This window comes from Agelaius phoeniceus, chromosome Z (genome assembly GCF_051311805.1).
Source record: "Agelaius phoeniceus isolate bAgePho1 chromosome Z, bAgePho1.hap1, whole genome shotgun sequence".
Lineage (NCBI taxonomy): Eukaryota > Metazoa > Chordata > Aves > Passeriformes > Icteridae > Agelaius > Agelaius phoeniceus.
In genome coordinates, this window is record NC_135303.1 from 62,928,985 (window position 1) to 62,935,484 (window position 6,500).

Here is a 6,500-nt window from a genome sequence, read left to right on the forward strand (position 1 = left end):
GAATTATCTTAATTTTTATGTTCGTTACAGATCTAAATTTGCACAGTAAAACTGTTGGTCAATCAGCTTCTGATTTCTTGGGTAATACTTAAAGCAAACGTTGTCTTGGCATCTTGCTTGTGAGCCTCGGCCCATGGGCGTCCATTTCTTTGGGGATGTTCCCCTGGAATTCTGTTTCTTTGGATCTGTTCTCCTGAATGCTAGGGGACCCTTGGGAGTGTTTAACTGCCAGTATCTGAGTCACATCCAGGAGTGTGTATGAACACATGGTTATTGAACTCTCAGGACTGAACTGAATTTTGTCTGGAATTTGCTGGAGGGAAGAAGATTGCTGCTATCCAGGTGATTCTCAGGCGCTTTGTCACATCTCCACTCAGGAGAGCTGCAACCTAAAGTCTTTCTGGTAAGGTAAATACAGGATTGTTTCACAAGATTTTTTTCATAGATAGATTATGTAAGTTACCACAAGAAATGGTAGAACTATGTCCACTAAGATTTAAGAACAGAGTCCAAACTAAAGCAAACTGTTGGCATTGTCATTTTTACAGACATAAGCAGGACCTAACCAAGGTCTTCATTAGAAGAAGTATCCTACTTCTGCCTGGAAAATGCATCTTTAGTGTTCACAAATAGTTTATTTAAGGTTCTTGACATGAGAGCAGCCACTATGACTGAGGCCATTACCCAGAAATGTTGATGGACTGAGCTACTGAGAGCTCTAAAGAGCTGAGCAAGCATTCAAGTGTGTCTTGAACTCAATTTCTCAATTTACCTTTTATGGCATTCACCATTATGTTGTACCCTGTATCCACTTTTCTTACTCTGTCATATCAGTATGTTCTGAGAAAGAATGGAATGAACAAAGTTACAGGACATTGAAAAATATGAAATTTAAGGAAAAAGCAACATATGGGAATTATAAGGACACCACCAGTCTTTCATATCAACATTCTCTTATAGTGGGTGTCTGCACATGCTGTTATGAGGTATCTAAACAGAATCTGCTGCTTTAAAAAAAGAGGGATTGAGGAGTAGGCGGGACATCTCCTCTGAAAAAGCTGAAAAAGCTGACTGATGCCACTGGGAATTAATAGAAATCCCTCAACTGATTTCTAACAGGTCTTATTAGAAAACACCTATTTTGCTGCCAAAGCATCTTAATTAAGGTGAACATTTTTCCAGGCCTTAATATCTATACCTTTTTCTTTTTTCCCCTTGAGATGTGTGCCTTAGGGTGAAAGCAGATGTTCAAAGCAGAAAATAATAGTTTCTGCAGCTAAGATGATGCTCACTACAAAACAATTGTCTCCATTGGCTTAATTTAGACACACTGCAGCTGCCAAAACCAGCACTCATTGCTGTGGGCAGACAGGCAAGAAAGTCTGATACACCAAGGACTGGGGCAGGGGTAAGAAATATATCTCTACATAACTGACAAATCAAGCACTGCAGCACTGTGAAGCTGGAACCATATCAATTCTAGGCAGCTGTCTATTCAATTTTCAGAAACTCTCTGATCAGATAGTTGCTGATGTTTCAAGAAACAAATGGTTCCCTCAGAGCACTGAAATGCCACACAATGCAATGAGGTCACCCAAGGGTAGGTGGGGGCTTTAGTACTTAAACACTTTTCAGGCATTTTTCTGGTTGTAAAACACCTCTCTCTCAAATTATTTGAGATTGAAATATTTCCCATAGTGTAGTTTTCTGCCCAAGTACAGTGGAAAAATATCACAGTTACTTATAGTGGACTTGTTTCACAGACCAGAAAACATTGATTTGTGATAACCATTAGAACCTGAGTGTATTTTCTCTTTCATGGAGACAAGAATATAAAGATAAGGTTGGGTTTTTTTCTTGGTGGTGTTTTGGTCGTTTTCCTTTTGTTGCCTTTCTTTTTCTTCCTTTTTAGGTGGCTTGATCTCCTTCCACCCTCAGTCCCTCCTTTGGAAGGAATGTGATATAGGAATTCACTTGTATCCAATACCTAAAGTATCTAATGTGTGTTAATTTGGTTTTACTTTGAACAGGAGAGGAGGACATACACCACAGTACTCATAAAATCCACTCATTGATGAGAAAATTAACTAAATATAACATGATGCCTCTAAGACTCAGAACTTGCACAAGCTGGAAATAATAAATTGTGGACTGTAGATGAGTTAAGACACTTTGGAGTATGGGAAAGTAAGGTAAGTAGATAATGCTAAAAAAATTGCTGCAATCAGATGTCCACCTGTTAATCTTCTTTACTTAGTGCTTTCTGGGCATGCCAAGGATGAGTGTGCCTTTAGAGGGGCCAGGATCTCTCTGCTCAGGAGGAGACAGCAGCAAGAGCTGTGGGGTCCTGGCAAGCGTGGACTCATGTATCAATAGGAAGCTCCAACAGTATTTGCTGTGGATGGTGTGTTCCTTGAGGAGAGTGGCTTTCAATCTTTGGTCCAAAGAAGTCTTGAGGATCTTTGGAACACATGTGGAGTGGAATAGGGAAGATAAATTGAGTGATACAATGATGACCTTCTAGTAGCTAGTTTTCCGGTCACATCATCTTGTTTTTAAGGATATATGCAAGGACCCTTCACAGCAGTTTTTTGATATATAAGCCTTCTGTTCAGACTTTTGATGTTTCAGGCAAAGAACAATGTGAGGAACAGAAAGCCCTGCTATCTTATACATTTACAAGTTAATTCACTTTGAATTTTGATAATTGTTCAGAGTATCCCAGGAGGATGATATTAGGGTAAAACTAGAAAAGGAAGTGTCTTGTCCTGTGCTCAAGGATGAAATTTGGCTTGGCACAGCATCTCACTGTGAAACATTAAAACTCTCTAGGGGCTGAAGAGATGGGCAGCTGACATATCCAGACTAGCAGCTGCCTTCATAAGCAACTCCTGCTGCCAGTCCTGTCCTTGTCTTTCCACAGGCTCAGGTTCTTCTCCAGTATGCTCAGTGAACCCCCTTCCCTTTACCCTAATTCTTTACCCTAATTCTTCAATTAGACCTTCTTCTTCTTCTTGTCTTTGCCCTCATTCTTCAATTGCTAAGGCTCCTTACTTGCCATTCCCCACTATCTCAGCCTGATGTCAATCAGAAGTTCCCTCCTTGTCTCTCCTGAGGATGAAGGGTGGTAGAGTTGGATCACTCTTCCCCAAGGAGGGAGGTGGCAAACAATGGGTGAGCCTGAGCTCAGGTAGGATCCCTTTACATCCCAGGGGGCAGTAGAGGGATAAATGAGCACCAAGAGCACCTGCAGAGATGGCAGATATCCTACCCTCTTCTTCCCCTCCAGTGGCAGCAATTCTGCAAGGAGTAGCTATGCCACAGCACCACTGGATCAGAAGACCATCTCCAGCCTGACTTAAGGCTGGCTGACCTCATGTCTCAAGAGAAGGTGGGACTTGCTGGGCTCAGTCATCTCATAATTTAAACTTCAGGTAAATTCTGTCTTGGTTGCACTTAAATCCAGTTTTTAATGGTGACTTAAAAAAAATGAACAAAAGCTGAGAGTTTTATTGCTGGGGCTGGATTATTTTATCCTATAGAGAAAGTCAAATGATTGTAGTATTGTAAGGAAAAACAACTTCCCTTTGACATATTTGATCAAGAGTTGTGGGAAAAGCAAGAAAGACTTAACAAAGATGGTTGAGTTATGCTGGTAGACAAAACCTTTCTGCAGGGCTTTGTTAGGCATGAGTAGAGCAATGGGTGGGGAGGTCCTCTCCAGAAGTATCCAGCAAAGAGAATATTCCTGCAGCTTGATCATAGTATAAGGCAAAATTATGGTTTTAAATTATGTTTTCTAGCAGTTAACAGTAAAAGAGTGGATGTGGGACCATCTATAAAAATGAAGGAAGGATTGGTATAGAAAGGGAATGTTTCAAATTAATGGCACCTCAAAGCAGCTTCAAGGATCTCTTCACTCCCTGTTCCCTGGGACAGGCAATACCTCAGGGGCTTTGTGCTTCAGTCAAGCCCCCAGGCTGAGAAAGCAGGGAGGTGTGAGCTGGGGTCAGGAGCCTGCCCTAGGATCAAACTGTGCTCTGTGCTTGCTGATATATGTAGCACTCTGGTAGGTCCCAGGTGCTGTACCACAGACTCTTTAGGAGATTAAAATCAGAAATATTAAAAGCAGTCTGTAAGCAGGAGCTTTATCTCTGATGCCTCCACCAGCCTGGAGTAATGACACCAAACTTGCGTGCTCTGCTCTTAGTCTTGTGTGCCACTATCCAGGCACATTGACGACACCTATACAGTGTAAAAATACTTGGGCTGAATTAAAAATCTGCTTAAAAAAAAATGCAGATACTTCCTGAGGAATATGGGTCAAATCACAATCATTATCATTAACTCTTAATAGAGAATGGAGCAGATGTTGAAGATTATAAAGGTCACTAAGACGCAACAATATTTAATGTTGTTTCATAAGAAAAAGTAGCTCTTGAAGCCAGTATTATTTCAAGGTTGTGTTTTGAGAGCTACACATTGAACTTTACCGTTGATTTGCTGATAAAATATGCATGTGTGCCATCAAAGGCTTAATTGTGAGTGTTCTTAGCAGAAGCAAAACTGAACGATGATTTCCAATAATCTTTTTGAAAATGAAAGCCCATGGAGGCTGAAAGCTGGAATAGTCAGGCTTTAACCTTCCTGTACCTTTGATTCTATATGGCCAAACAAGATAACAGCACATACTTAGCCTATAAGAACTTATGTCCCTAGATTTCACTGAGGGTTCTACGTGTTCCCATCAATATAAGTAAGAAACTACTATTACAACCTAAATTCACATTTTTGGAAGAACCAGATTTGACAGCCTTCTAACATAGCTTGTTTCCACAAAGTCTGAGTGATGATCAGTGCTTTCTCTGTGGAAGTCACTTGGCTACATTAAGAGTTTTAACAGACCTCAAATTCTTCAAGCTGAAGTTTTCTAGCTCGAGTGAAGGAATCAAAATCACTTCCTCTGCCGTCAAAGTTTTCTTGCAAGTCAGAAACCTTGCAAAGTATGAAAACATTCACCTGTTTGCCTTGGCTCCTAGTACTACTCTGCTTTTTTTGTTAGTGAAATATGTAAAATCATCTAATTTCCACAACTGGTCTTTGGTTGAGCAGAAGGTCTCACCTGCTAATGAAATAAATAGAGGGATATGATTTCCAGTGATGTCATCACCTTAGCAGTTATAGGAGAAAAGGAAATATTAATATGACTGCTGCTCAAAGCCAGAGCCTTTGCATTGCTAAAAATGCAGTGTTAGATTGTATTTTAGTGCTGAGACTTCCTCTCTGAAGAGGAATTGGGAAAAGTGCAAACTTTCCTCAGCAAAGACAGCCTTAAGTGGCTGAGTTAAAAAATCTGATACTTAGGAGAAAGATACAAAATTCTCCTGAGGACTACATAGCTGCATATATGGGCTCTGTACCTGGGGATTCATGGCTGAGATGCCTGATTCAATATAAACAATACATTACCTCCACAGCAGGCCACTGGAAAATTTGAACACCACATGCAGGAATAATTGGAGAATAAAGTTCCCCGAGTTGAGTGTTACAATTTTTTGACATTGTCCCCATTTACTATTTTCACATTCTGTATTAAATTCTTTCTTTTCAGCTATTTAAGTGATATTGATTATACTTATAGGCATTCAAATGAATTCTTCAGTTGGAGGAAATGTTATCAAATTAATTGATTGTTGGTGTTCTTTTGCACAATTTGCATTATCTGTATGGTTCTGTTTCCATTTTGATTTTACATTCAGAACCTGGATGAAAGTCTTTGTTCCCTTACCAAATACCTGTTTTTTGAAAAAGTTCTCTAAAGTATGAGAATCTTCACTGAAAGGGATCAAAATTAAAAAAGCTGAAGAGATGTATATCTGGATGGCAAGTCAGCTCACAAATGAATGAATCAGCTTTAAACCAAAACAAGTGTCCCATACAGTGGTGCTGCATTTTGCAGCTGAACAGCTGCTCTGAGAGCATAGCAGAGGTGACCTGATGAACAAATCTGCAGGGCAAACATTGTAAGGCAACGACAGGAACTGCTGTCAATAAAGGGCAGGAATGTACTGCTGAATTATGGCCTGGTTTGCCATTTAGAAGGATCAATTTAGAGGGGTCGAGAGTGGCAGGAGGAGCACTCTTGTTGGTCTTGCCTGATGTTTTTCCTTTGTTTTACTGTCAAAATCTGCAAATGAGGAGCCCATCTGCTAGATGGGATTTGGTGTCTAGGTCAAAAGGCTGGGATAGAAAAACCAAGCATTGTCTAAAAATAAATAAGAGGTGCCTTTAGACACTATTGAATGAGTTATTGTCATTTTTCAGTCTGCCTGGGGTCTATGTCATTTGTTGTGAGGGAATTTGTATGCTGCACAGGCTGCAAATTTTTTTAAATCATAATTTTTTGCCAATAATATGCTCAGAACCAACATCATTTATTGCTGTTAACATGCATAGCATGAGTTGCAGCTTCTGTTCTCCTCATTTACTATGTGTTTTGT